The sequence below is a fragment of the Haliaeetus leucocephalus genome, unplaced genomic scaffold (assembly GCF_000737465.1).
Source record: "Haliaeetus leucocephalus isolate CR32 unplaced genomic scaffold, Haliaeetus_leucocephalus-4.0 Scaffold751, whole genome shotgun sequence".
Taxonomy (NCBI): Eukaryota; Metazoa; Chordata; class Aves; order Accipitriformes; family Accipitridae; genus Haliaeetus; species Haliaeetus leucocephalus.
In genome coordinates this window covers 16,910,395-16,923,728 of record NW_010973187.1, presented here as the reverse complement: position 1 = coordinate 16,923,728, position 13,334 = coordinate 16,910,395, and the positions used below count along the sequence as shown (strand labels likewise).

Here is a 13,334-nt window from a genome sequence, read left to right as displayed (position 1 = left end):
ACAGTCAAACCGCCCATGAGGAGTGTTAAACTCAGGACTGTGCCCAGACATGATCTGGGAGAGCATTCATCAGCCTCAGCCAAAACTATCGCAGGCATCACACTAAAAATTTAACAGCATGGGCAATGCTTGACCCTGTGCCCTGGCCCTACTTAGTCACTAGTGTAGAGGTAGCTGTCGGATCAGACCAAGGTCCAACCAGTCCAACAGACGACCTCCAGCAATGCCCCTATACACATCCCGACACCCATTGGGCTGTTTGCAATAAGCAAGTCTCCACCCAGGAGAAATTCGTGACTGTGGGATCTGTTTCACGTCCTGCAGCATTGCGCAAGAACAGGAAAGCCGTGCAGTCACCGTGGCTAAAAGTAAATTCACAATTAGCTAATATGTTTTGCTGTAATAGTAACACAGTGATGTCTGGTGCTAGCTCAATAGCCAAAAATGACTGGTGATAGTTACACCCTGTGCTTTGCACAGAACAATAAATAAATGATCCAACAAAAATGCCTTGCTCGGTTTGTCCCATTTCCTTGCTAAGGTGCAGGCAGAAGTGCAAGTCCCGAGCTCTTAGGGGCAGGACTTGTCATGTTTTAGGCTGAGACTTCCATTGTCCTCCATTCATCACTGTCCTCAGTGGCTTTCAAAAATCTCAGCTACAAAGCAACTATCCCAAGTGACTGCAACATAAATAGTTGTGCTGATAAAGGCTCAGCTTGTGCCCCACCTGGTCGCTGTCTACAGCAAAAGGAGCTGCAGAGACATGCAAAGAAGACTTTTTCCAGGTGCATCATATGCCACACCTCATGTTAGGGACAGCTTATGTCTCCCAGCACTGCTGCTGAGTGGCCTGGTGAGGGTAGAGACGTGGTCTTGAACTCCTTCAAGGTACACCATGTCCCTCCACCAAGAACAGCATGATGGGATCCCATCGCTTTCCACAAAGTAGAGTCTATAAAGGAGAACAGCAGCAAGGACCCGCTAAACCTTTTCCCCTCCTGTTTGCAGCCACAGAGCACTTCCCAAAGGAGCCAGGCAGAATCTGGCCCAACATGAATGATGTGGCTTTTGGCTAGCCCTTTTCACCTGTGACCCTCAAAGCATTTGGCAAGGCGCTCTCTTCACTCTCCTGTAATTGCAATAATCTAAGCAATGTGCATAATGATTCAGAGTTTTTATAATTACATATCTTAGTCCAAAGGACATGGTACAAAACCGTCTATCTGCAACACAAATTAATTTCCCCTCATTAAGGTTGCAGTCATGAGTTAATTGCACAGAAGGAAAATGCAGAGAACTTCAGATGCTATCCCAAGAAATTTTTGCTGTCATTCATCCAGCTGGTCAGGATGTGATGATCGGTATCAGTTACTCAGCAACTGACCTGGCATTGGTCTCCTTTGATTTAACGTCCCGTAGACTCACTTGAACTTGCACACAGAAATAAGTTCTCCTAAGGACAGACAGAGTGTCCTCTTGGAAATGTAGTATTTCTTGTGAATCCTGGAATTTCTTTGAATTGGAGGGAGGAGTTTTTTCCACTAGGGAGCTGACTGCTTGTGAATTAGCCTTCTGAAGAAAAATTAAATTTGCTGATAATTTAAGGTTTAGCTAATGCACAGGACGCTCTTTTGGCAATGCTGTGATGCAAGCTTGACGTTTTCAGGTTATAAACCGCAAGCAAATAAAAGAAGAAAGAAGAATGGCTTCGGAAAAGTTCCATTGGGCTATAAGTCAGAGGCTGTTCCACAACATTTTATCTCTGAAATGTCATGCTGTACTGGCCTCAAAGCAAGAAGAACAGACGGTTCATCTAATACAATTATTTTAGGATCCTTTCATCATAAACAGTGTGCATGCCAAAATGAAAACGTATCATGGGAAAGCATTTCTCATTGAAGCCTGAATCTCCTCCCTAATGTTTATTCTATGTCATGGAGAACACTAAGGGCCAAATACACTCTGGGTTAAAAACACTGGCATCAGTTCTTGCAACACAAATCTGGCAGGGGTTCAGGATGTGACAGCCGAAGGAGGCTGCAGTCTCCCTTGTACCAACAAACCAGTTGATGCCTCGTGCTGGCGAGTGAGGAAAGGGGATGTTGAAGAGAAATATGAAGCGTGCCGTGGAGGCTTACTCCCTTCTACAGCTGCTGGCCGGCATGCTGGATCCCTGCCACGGCAGTGAAGCGGTGTCCCAGGCGCCTGCAAGGTGCGGAGTAGGTGGGTAGCAGCAATATTCTACTCTCGTGTTGATATAAATCCCGGCATGGTGGTGATTTTTACCTCCTTGCAATGGCTCTTTGAATGTCATCCTGGGTGGCAAATCAACCTCTTCTCTGTTTTCAAGAATGTCACAAAGTCTTTTTCCTGAAAAAAAGCTTTCTGTGCTGTTAGTTGAGTTGGGGGTTGCTGCAAAATTCTCTCTTATTCTCAGCATGTTCCCATTTAGTGGATTATTTGGGCTGTTTCACTGCTCCCGCATTCTGGGCCATTGTCTTCTGTCTTGCAAACATGATCTATACCTTTAACAACAGTGACGCTGCACTTTTTGTTATATTTAAATTCATCTTATTTCCTTGCCGCTCTCCTACCATGGGTCTGGTATGACTGACTTTCACGTCATCTGCAAGTTTATCAGTGATGATTTTATCATTTCCTCTGGGTCAATCCTAAAGACACTGAACAATCCAGGGTCCAAAATAAATAAATGGAAGACTTCAATATCTCTAGTATAATTGAATTTCAAATTACATTATAAGATCTCTTGCTGAAATAGTTTTTAATCCATTTAGTATACCAGATTAGGTTTTGTACCATTTTTCTTTAATTGGGACTGTGTTCAGGAACTGTTCAATAACTTGCAGAAATCTAAATAATTTATAACAGCCTTATCTTTATTAACCAAACTTACATTCTCATTAAAAAAACATTCATTTGTTTGACATGACAGGCTTTCCATAAAACTGCTCAGGCATATCAATCAGGTTAGCATCCTTTAATTCATTACTAATCATATCCTATATCAGATTTTCTTTGATATTGTTTGGGATCAGTGTTAAACCAATGAATTCATAATTACCTGGGATTTTCCTATTATATGAAATATAGTCTTCCGGATTCTGCACAGAGTATTCTTACAAATTTATGCACACAGAACCAACATGCTTGGGCAGTTTAGCCATTTTGTTGGCAATCAGCTGGAATGAGCAGGACAGCAATACAACCACCCCAGCCCATTCCACACAGGATCCCAGCATCACACAACTATTTGGGGAGGGAAAGACCTCCAGGGATCTACAGACACCCCTCTCACAGCAGGGCTAACTTCCCCCTTCAGCCAGATTGCTCAGAGCCTTGCCCAGTTGAGTTTTGCAAGGATGGAGATTCCCTAAAGCTCTCTGGACTCCTGTTCCAATAGCAGGCCACCTTCACTGTAATTTTTCCCTCCTCCTAATATCTAGTTGTAATGTTCTTTGCTGCAACTTCGGTTGATTTCCTCTTGTTCCACTACTGCGCACCCTCAAGAAAAATCTGGAGCTGTCTTTTCAATAATCTCCTATGGGTAGTTAAAGACAGCAGTAAGCCTTATTGTCTTAAGCCTGAATAACCTCTACTATTCTGGGTCCCACCAAGTGTTCTCTGTGGGCTCAGAGCTGTGGGGACATGCTGGCTCCAATGTGGCAAAATGCTCAGCTTCACCACTAGCCCCACTGAAGAGGAACAGATTGCTCCGATACCGAGAGCTGCTTATTTACTCTTCTCTGCCAAAATGGGAGTTGACAGCTATATTCATCTGGCTTAAATGCTACCCAGGTCCTTGTACCTCCTCAGTGGAGAGTGCTGGTGAGTCTGGAGAGCCTAAGGAAAGCCCTGAGCAAGAGTCAGCTGTGTCTAGTTAATGAGAAAGAAGAGGGAGGTGGACATAGGTGAAACTGCAGGTCTGCTGCTTATGTGACCTTGCAGGTTTATGTTCTTCCTTGTTTAGATATGTAATCATTTTATGAAGAACAGTGACCCGAAGAGCTGGGAACTTAATTTAATACATTTCATATGGGTCTGGTTTTGTTGTCTGATTTACTCAAAGATATCAACACAATTTTTGGTGGAAAAAAAGTGCCATCTGTGTGCCGGACACTATAAATCTCAAAGGGTAAAGTGATGTTTCAATGCACAGTACACTCAGACCTCTTAATTGCCTTTCCTAAATGCCTACTTGGTCTCCCACTGAGCTGGAGAGGGGTGCCTCAGCATGCAGGTGACCTCTGTAATGCTTACAGGAATCATTGTATTAATCTACCATCCTAAAAAGAGCTTTAATAAAGCCCTCTAGTTACTCTAAACCTAGGCACTGGGAAGAAGAGGGAAGGAGATGAGGGGATGGGAAATGTTCTCTTTCATCCTTCTGGCTGGAAGTAAAAGTCAGGGCAAGGACTGGCATATTGCAGAGGTAAGGATGGGTTTGAGAGACAAACTGATTATTAATTAGATCTGCAATAATAGAGCAAAATAAATAATGGTTTCCTATCTGGCAAACCTATCTGGTGCTCTGCAAAGAGTGACTGCATGATAACTGCCTTGCAAGCCCAGCAGAAGGGCTTTAAACTATGTTTGGAGGAGGCTGGCAACAAAAGTTCAAATGATGGAGCGAAGTTCCTGTGGGAGGAGGAAATTGTTGTAGCTAGCTCTCTGAGATTACACTCTGACTAATGGGGGGGAGACTGCTGAGAATAGGAAGGTGGAGGTTAATTAAGTTGAAAGAGGTAACAAAATGATGGAGCATCTTCCTCCATAGAAAGGAAGGAGTGAGGGAAGCAGAAAAAAGGAGAATGGATGTTAAGCTGTACAAAGACTGGAAATAAGACTAGGAAAATAATGTCTGTAAAGAAATAGCGTGACTAAAGAGGACTTAAATGAGAAAGACCAGGGACAAAATGAGTTTCAATTAGGAAGGGATATAGAGGGTGATAAAAGAATGCTCTGTAAAGGTATCAGAAATAAGAGGTAGGCAAAGGAAATTATACATAACTGAATTAATAGAAAATGAGGGAACAGAAATAACAACAGAGAAAAGACTGAACCATTCATTATTTCTTATGCTTTATCCCTGGAGGAAAAAAAAAAGGATGATGAACTGATATTTATCAGAACTACTTTTATCGAGGGGGTAAGACAATCCAAAATAGCAAAAGGAACAGCTAAAATCATTCAAAGAAGTTAGACAAATTCAAGTCAGCAGGACTGGATGAAGTTCCCCCTAGAGCACTTCAGGCACTAGCCAGAGCAATCTCTGACTCATTAGTAATTATCTGGGAGAGCTCATGGAGAACGGGGGAGATCCCAGAGGAGAGGAGAAGGGCAAACACAGCGCCTGTCTTTAAAAAGGGGGAAGAAGGACTTGGGGAATTATACAGCAGTCAGTTCAGCACATAACGCAGAAAAATAATACAATAAACTGTTAAACAATCAGTTATTAAGCACTTGACTGATAATAGAAATATACAATCAACCAGATTGGATGTCATAAATGAGTGATGTTAAAACCCATCTAATTTCCATCTTTGAACCCAACAACTGTGTTGTAGAATAAGGGAGGGGGAGTATATGTCTCATATTTTGAAATAAGCAGGGTTTTTAACAGCGTTTCACATGACATTCCCATAAGTTGACCAGGAACTATGATCTCTGTGAAATCATCTTAAGACATACTTGACAGAAAAAAACTGTATTCACACAAGAATCACCCATGCCTTTCCTTCGAATTTAGAGGGCTTTCCAAATGGGCTCCCACAGATTTTGCTCCTGGACCCAATTTTAATATTTTCATTAGTTATTTGGATGATGAAATAAGGAATATATAACTACCCTGGAGGATGTGTTCCAAAATGTTGCTAGGAAATTGGAGTAACAGTATAAAATCAAAAAGATTTGGTTCAGTAAGGTCATAAGCAACAAAATATGTCAATGCAAAGGGGCAAATCACTGGCCAAGCAGCCATTCAAAGGAAAAAAAGCCATGAACAAGACACTGAACACTACACAGCTGTTGCAGAAAAAGGCAAATCTTATTCCGGGGCATAGGAACAAGAGCGTAATAGGTGAAATATCAGAAGCATTTATTCCACTCTAATAAGGGCTCGGTTGGAATACCAGGTGTGGGTTTGGATGCCGTGCTAGGAGAAAGTAGAAGATGGAGACAAATTGTAGAGGGGCTAGAGGAAAGCAACAAGGATTATACGTGGTTCAAAAAACTTGGAAGATTTCCTTTGCTTTTTCCAGAAGAGAAAAAAAAAAGTGTGAGAAGATGAAAACTATCTTCTAAGACAGAGGAGACTTACAAAAAGGATATTGACAATTATTCTGGGTACAACAGAACTAAATTGGCTTGATTTCCTGCACAGATTGTTGTTACTGGATATTTGGGAAAGAAGAAAAACCCACAAATCAAACCGAAAAGCTTTCTAATTCAAAGCAAATTTCCTTGAATTAAAATTTCTAAATTAATTCCTAAGTCTTCCTCTCTGGAAGTCAATTAGCCTCTCTCAGGGATGGTTGGATTCTGCTCAGGGCACCAAGGGGGTTTCACAGTCTCTCTCCAGCTCTCCTTTTCCATGACTGTCTGTCTTCTCTAAGTGTGCCAATGCTTCCACCTTCCCTGTGCCCACCCAGAATGCAAAAATATTGATGCAAATCTTGTATTTGCACTTTAGCATAGCTTCAAACATGCTGTTGGTGTTAATTACCCAACAACAGGAGGAGGCCAGTAATACCAAATGAAGCATGGAGCTTTCCCCGACCAATAACAAAATCAATCCTTCCTCCTGTGTGTTGCATAGTTTCACCAATTTTCTTTTCTAATGTAGCAGTGTAGCTCTATAGAAGCAGAACGAAGAGCCTCCCTTTGTGCAGATCTCCCACAGACAGCGTTGTGGTTGACAGGGGGATGAATGTGGTGCTGCGGTCCTCACTTCCAAGAGCTAGAAAAATTAGTGAGTGTGCTGGAGCGCAAAGCAGTTGTGCAAAAACGCACATTGCATGGCAGGGAAACAGAGCATTTCTCACTTTTCCCTAACAAGGAACTCCTAAGTTGCAAATAAAGGAATAATACATGGATAAAGTTTGCCAGAACCATTGTTCAAGAAGGGCAGGTGATGGGGAAAAAGGAGGAGGGAGTTCACTGGCTATCTGGAAGAAATATACTTTCTCTGAACTCTAGGAAGATTATGAAACAATCTGCTGGATGTCTCTGGGTGGAGATAAAGGAAGAGAGAAATCAAACAAAACCAGAAGCAGTCTCATGGTAGAGTCTATTGTACATCAACTAATGAAAAAGGAGATTGAGGAAGGGTTTTTTTGAAAAATAAAAGGGGTCATGCAATGAACAAGTGCTGGTGGACCTGAAGGTAAATGATAAACCAAAGTCAAGGACATTGTGAATTTTGAAGTGGGAAGGAAGAGAAAAATAAGGAGACGAGGAAGGAATTTAAGATTTTGACTGTTGCTCAGCACAGCCCTTAGGGTCTTCGGGAATTTTCTGGTGCTCTTGGGGCTGTTACCTTCTCCTTTCTTAGGAGAAGTTCTGAATGATCAGACACCATGGACATGTTTCTCTGGGCATCTTTCTTCTTGTAAAACACTTTGTTTATTCTGTACAAGTAACATGACCGCAGACTGAATTTCTCAATGTAGATCTGCAGCATGGTTTGGAGGAGGGAACGGTGTCCATCCATACTTTTGGAGAGGGAGCAACTGAGTGCTGGTCAGCTCTAAACGGTCTTGACAGGCAGCATGGAGGGTCACTACTACCTATGAATTTGTTGCTGTATTTTACTTTGAGTATTTACCAATGGCATGATAGCAAAGGTTTTCAACTTAAAAATCACTTTACGGCCCTTGTATGATGCTCAGGGCATCAGCAAATAAATAATTCCTGTTCTCAAAAGGATGAAAGAGAGGCAAAGAGTTCATTAATTTATATGTGGCAAATTTTGATAAGTCTTAAAATCAATGTTCGTACAGTCTCTGCACCTCTCTGCTTGGTCGCCTGTGGGACGCTGGGCTGGCTGTAGCTAGCACACTTCACGTGTTGCTGAAAAGGTGCATGAGGAAATGATCAGCGCGGGTAGGATGTGGTTAAAGCCTCGATTTGCAAACTGGAGCTAATGTGAGGGAAGCGTATTATGTCTCACATCCATTAAGGCCTCCAGCAATCACCTCCCACTAAGATGAAGGAGCAGCAGAGAAGGAATTGTGACTTCCTGAGTCCCAGCAGCTCCTGGAGCTGTTCCTGTTAATATTCAATTTAGTGCTGCCCTGGACTTAGAGCGCTGAACTACGTCTCACTCCAGCCCCGAGGCTCAGCTGCAACAAACACAGCTGCAGGAGGCCGAGCCACAGAGAGAAACAACCCCCAAAACAGGGTTATCACACCTCCAGCTGCCTGTGCAGAATCAGCACGTAGGAGGAACCATGCCGTCCACCCCCTGCCTCCTCCATCTCCCCTCTCCAGGCTGCGTGGCTTTGGGGAAGAGGCTACAGGTAGGAGCTGGTTGTACTGTGAGCTGTGGACAGGGTCGTCAGACCCTTTTTTTCCCTCCTGCTTTTTATCCTGGATGTGCTGATTGACTATATGATGTTCTGCGTGCGCTTCGTCTCCATCTCATACCACGCAGCTTCTTCTACGGCTTTTCCTTCATCTCACCCCTCAACCCCAAGTGCTCCCATCCCTGTTGACCCATCTGCCTTCTGATAAACCCCTTCCACTTCCAGATCATGGTATTAACTTGACATTTGCAAAAGGTCACCGTGTTTGTTCTGCCTGAGATTTATATTGCTCACTCTTTTGTCTTTTTGCTTTGTAAGCCCTTCAAGGCAGAGGTTATCTCCTAGGGTATGACTATATAGTGTCCAGGAAAATAAGGCCCCTGATCTCGGTTGGTGTCTAGCAGCTGTAACAGAGACAATAACGTGCTCCTTGATAGGGAGGCTGCCTGCAATTGTATAGATTAATAATCAGAGGTTAACGAATCTTAATTTATATGTAAAAGTCTTCCTTCCAGAAGAGGTCCATATGCAGCACCTCATGGCAGAACAACCAACACCTTCATTTCAAAGAGTACCAAGTGCCAATCACTCCTATATTTCCAGGAGTCCGTTTGGACTGTGTGGTATTGCTGGAGCGTATGCCATTTGTGACTGCTGCAGGAACAAATATGGGACATAAGGGAGGTGACACACAATACATATTTTGTGCATCCAGTCTATGCATATGAAGGCACGGCTTTTTTTAGCTTTCAGTTTGTCACGCTGAAACTGTTTGTTACATCAAACTAATTGCAATTGAGATGAGAGCGTATGTTATGCGTAGCGTTAGGATATCTGTCCTGCAGTGGCTGGCCCAGGCAAGGTGCAGCTGGTAGAGAAAGGACATACAAATTAAGCCTTTGCTCTCAGGTAAGAATGGGTCTGATCCTGTCCTCCGGTCCTGATGTGACCATCATCCCTGCGTTTGCCTCCCAGCACACCTCGAGGCAGAGATGCAGGGCTAGAGCTCTCTCATGCCATAACCTCAGTGAGGCAGTCAGGACGGCTCCAGCCCAGGTGGGAGCTCAGCACGTTTCCTTTCTGTCCATGAGGAGACAACCCAGGCTTGGTTCTTCTCAAGCACAGGCCAACTCTGTGCCTCAGCTACGGCATGGCTACACCAGAAAGGCAGATGGGAGAGTGGGGCTGTAGGACTCAGCAGGCTCGAGCCTGTGGTTGAGACTGCTCTTCACTTGGTGATATAGGCATCTCGGTGGCAATGGACCTACCGACCGCGTTTGGAAGAGGTGCGCGTGGGACATCTTATAAAGCCTATAGCTTTAGTGCCAAGACCAACAGAGCACTAGACTGACAAGCCGTGCTAGCTCTAAGAACAGCCCGACTAGGCTCCTCTGCCACAGTTTGCTTTGGGAGTGACACAAAAGCTAGATCCTTCCCCAAAACTACATAGAGGCGTTCCCAAGTACTAACTTTTCCCTTGCATATGGTGATATTCCTTAAACTCCTCTACCGTTTCACTTTGAAAACTACATGTTCCCGAACTATCCTGGTTCCTCTGCTTCTCCGTGATATCCCTTGCCTGCCAGTGGAAACTATACTAGGCAGGATACGGCAGCACTGTGGCTTGGCATAGCTACGTATAGATTAATTGGCTGGTACATACGGGTTGGGTGGCTGGAAGGTGGCTGCCAGCCCTGATGCCTTATGGCTAAGTTCTGCTTCAATTTCTGATCCAGGTCTCTCCCTCCTGCCTGGGTTCAATTTGCAGGAATATAACTGTCTTTGAAATATCTGCTTTCTCTCAAATTCATCCAAAATCCATTAATGGGTTCAGAAGCTTTTGGGAGAGAGGAATGGACACATAGGTGAACAGAAAAGCAGCACAAGCAGAACCTTTATTTCCTTAGGGAGGCAGCCTAAAGAAATATAAGCATTTATTCTCATTTGTTGCTGAGTTTACGACCCACACAAATAACAGGGAAAAGCGAGCAAGCAGCCGACTGCAGAATGGGAACAGGGAAAATGACTCAGCAAGCTTGGCACCGATCTGGAGAAAATGCAGGTACATTATAACCTTGCTCGAGCATCAATCTCATCTGTGACATGACGTAGAAACAACAGCTAGTGTAGGTATTTGCATCCGACGGAAACGTTCCTTCTGATAAATGATTTAACTCTGCTCTTGCAAATAGTTATATACAGGAGCAGAGCAGGTAAGAGGCTGCCTTTATATTTGCTGGCAAGGGAGAGAAAAAGTTCAATGAAAACCTCTCATTGCTTTTCAAATATCCTTTTTTTTTTCTATTATCAGTTGACAAATAGCTGCTGAATTATAGCTTCATGCTTCGTTCATGTCATTTTTCCTAAGATCAGTATTTCCTGCTACATCACCTTAGAAACTCAATCAACAAACACTCTGCTCTACATGTAAACAAAGCTTTATTTTACCCTATTTCTGACAGCAGCCAGTGTTTTAGAAACCAGAACATTTCAGGTTCTCTGGGCTATTTGCCTCAATTTCACAATTTGGTTTTGGTTTTGAGGGCCTGTCAGCATTGTTTATACCTAGATCTGTTTGAGTAGCAATGTTTTCGTGTGAGTGGCAAAGGAAATATATTACCGCAAATTTCTTTCTGGCATCAGACTTTCTTCTTTTCTCTGAAGAATCTAAATGAAACTGCACTCTCTAACACATGGGAACTAAAGAGTGAAACAAATTAGAAAGAGAAGTGAAACGAGAAGATGCAGTTTCAGTGACAAAAATGAACAAAAAAGAAGCAAAGACAACATTGACAAGTAAGCAGGACCATCTCCAAAGCTCAAGCTGTAACAAAACCCAGGAGTGTTATCTCTAACAGAGGAACCAAAGAACTCTGCTGGGCCCTTTAACCATTTCCTTGTGGAATAGCATCAGATCCTGTCCTGACCCCATGACAAGGCTCTTTTTTTTTATTGTGGAAAAATAGGACTGGAGCCCTATAAAGTTTTCTTACTTGCTTTCACAAGATGAGCATTTTCCAGGTAGCTGCTGCGAAAACACAGCAAATTAATCCAACAGCAAATGGAGGATTTTATTTGGCAGTTTTAAAAACCTGCACAGGAACCCCAGCTATCAAGCCTCCTGTGATCTGCCACAACACAAAGACAGAGTCCATCAGTTAGGGATTAATTTTAAGGCAGATATTAAAGCCTGTCACATGATGAAGGATTTTCCTATACGTGCACTTCAATGGGATGCTTTAAATCCTGTGCATGCGCGTGTATATGCGTGTGTATATGCACGTGTACGTGCACGCCGGTGTTTATTCAAACCTTTTTCATTCACAGGCAGACAGAGCCTTAGGCTTCTTCAGGCCTTTCCAAGGAACATAAACTTGGGAGGGGAGAGAGAGAGGAGTCACCTTTAAGCCTCGCATTTTTGAAAGTACGTTTCTGAGGGAAACAGGCTCAGGTGGAAGGAGCCAAGATCGTAAAGATTTTATAACTAACGACAGTTTTTAAGAGGAGGCAGAATCCCTGCTCTTTCTTAGTGCAAGACCTCCTTGCAAGAATTTAAAGCAAATTTGGGAAAAAGCACCCTTTTTACAGAATTGCATCATTTTGCTTTTCTGCTTGGCTGTAACCTAAAGCGTCTTGGCTTGACAAAATGAAATAAAGCAGTGTGACGATGCGCTGTCACTGCTGCCGCCGCCTCTCTGCCTCCTGCAAATCTCCCAACATCGTGCACCGATCTCCCCATCAGAGCCCAGAAAGGGAGCGATGCCTTCTCCTTCCAGCCTAAATCCTGCGCCAGAGAAACTTACCCTTCGGCTTTGTAAAACACGGCTCAGGTTTGCAGCAAGCGGCTCTGCCTGAGGTGCCGTTTCCGAGGGTTGGTGTGGCTAGGTAACTCTCTTCCCATGACACAGCAGAACAGCAACAGCAGCAGCAGCAGCAGAGTAAAATAGATCGGTTCTGGCAGTACTCCTAGAAGACTACTTTATATCCCAGCTCCAGCCTCTTTCTCCTTTAAGGATGATCTGAACAAGGGAATATGGAAATAAAAAGAGGCTTAGCGAGGTAGGGAAATAAGGCCCAGGGAGATGGAAAGTGAGGCACGCTGGAGCTGGACTCCACGGCAGTGGGACAACCTGGATAAAATGGTAGAAAGGAACCCAGGGGTAAAAAATCCCTCCCCCAAATTGCATGGGAGAGGACAGATAAAGTGTAGGCTGGATAGAGGGAAGACTCTGAGAAGAAGGAAGGAAAGGAGGATGAACTGTTCCTCACTTGGTTAACTCTTTTCAGCTAAAACCATTAATAATCTCTAGGAAACTCCTGAAAAATTTGAAAAATAATACTAGAGGTATCTGAAACACTGATCTGTTACATATACAGCTCACTGCACGGGTACTTGGAAACGAGTGGGGTAGAGCACAGGTACTTCAACTCCAAAAGCATTAGTGGGAGAGTGAAGGGAGATTATCTGCCGTCACGGCCAGGATTGGGCCTGAGCCGTCTGACCTGGCGGCTCCGGTCCCCTCCCATGGCTGACAGTACATGTGATGGGCATCGGCGTCAACCCCGCAGACGGTAAAAAGGGCATTTATATGAATCCCTTCAAGAAAACTCGTTGGGAAGCTGAAAAATTAAATTCCAAACTTAAAATTTATTGCATCTGTGGGTCATGCTTTAATCTGCTGAGGGGCTGCGATTTCCGGTGGAAGCCATAAGGCAGAAACGAACGCGGCACGCTTTTCCTCCTTCAGTTTTTAACAGCAAATCCACCCCCCCCCCCCCCACCCCCCCCCC

The 13,334-nt window shown here is 43.8% G+C and overlaps 1 long non-coding RNA gene across 1 annotated transcript in view; it reads right to left on the bottom strand.

Moving 5' to 3' along the window:
• Nucleotides 1–6,046: 6,046 nt before the first annotated feature.
• Nucleotides 6,047–13,334, bottom strand: part of LOC104840223 — a 7,848-nt gene continuing 560 nt past the window's right edge. The window contains exons 2-3 of the long non-coding RNA XR_775238.1: nucleotides 12,347–12,562; nucleotides 6,047–9,197 (exon numbers count right to left, since the gene is read on the bottom strand). This is a non-coding gene — a long non-coding RNA (uncharacterized LOC104840223). The remainder of the gene's footprint in view (nucleotides 9,198–12,346; nucleotides 12,563–13,334) is intronic.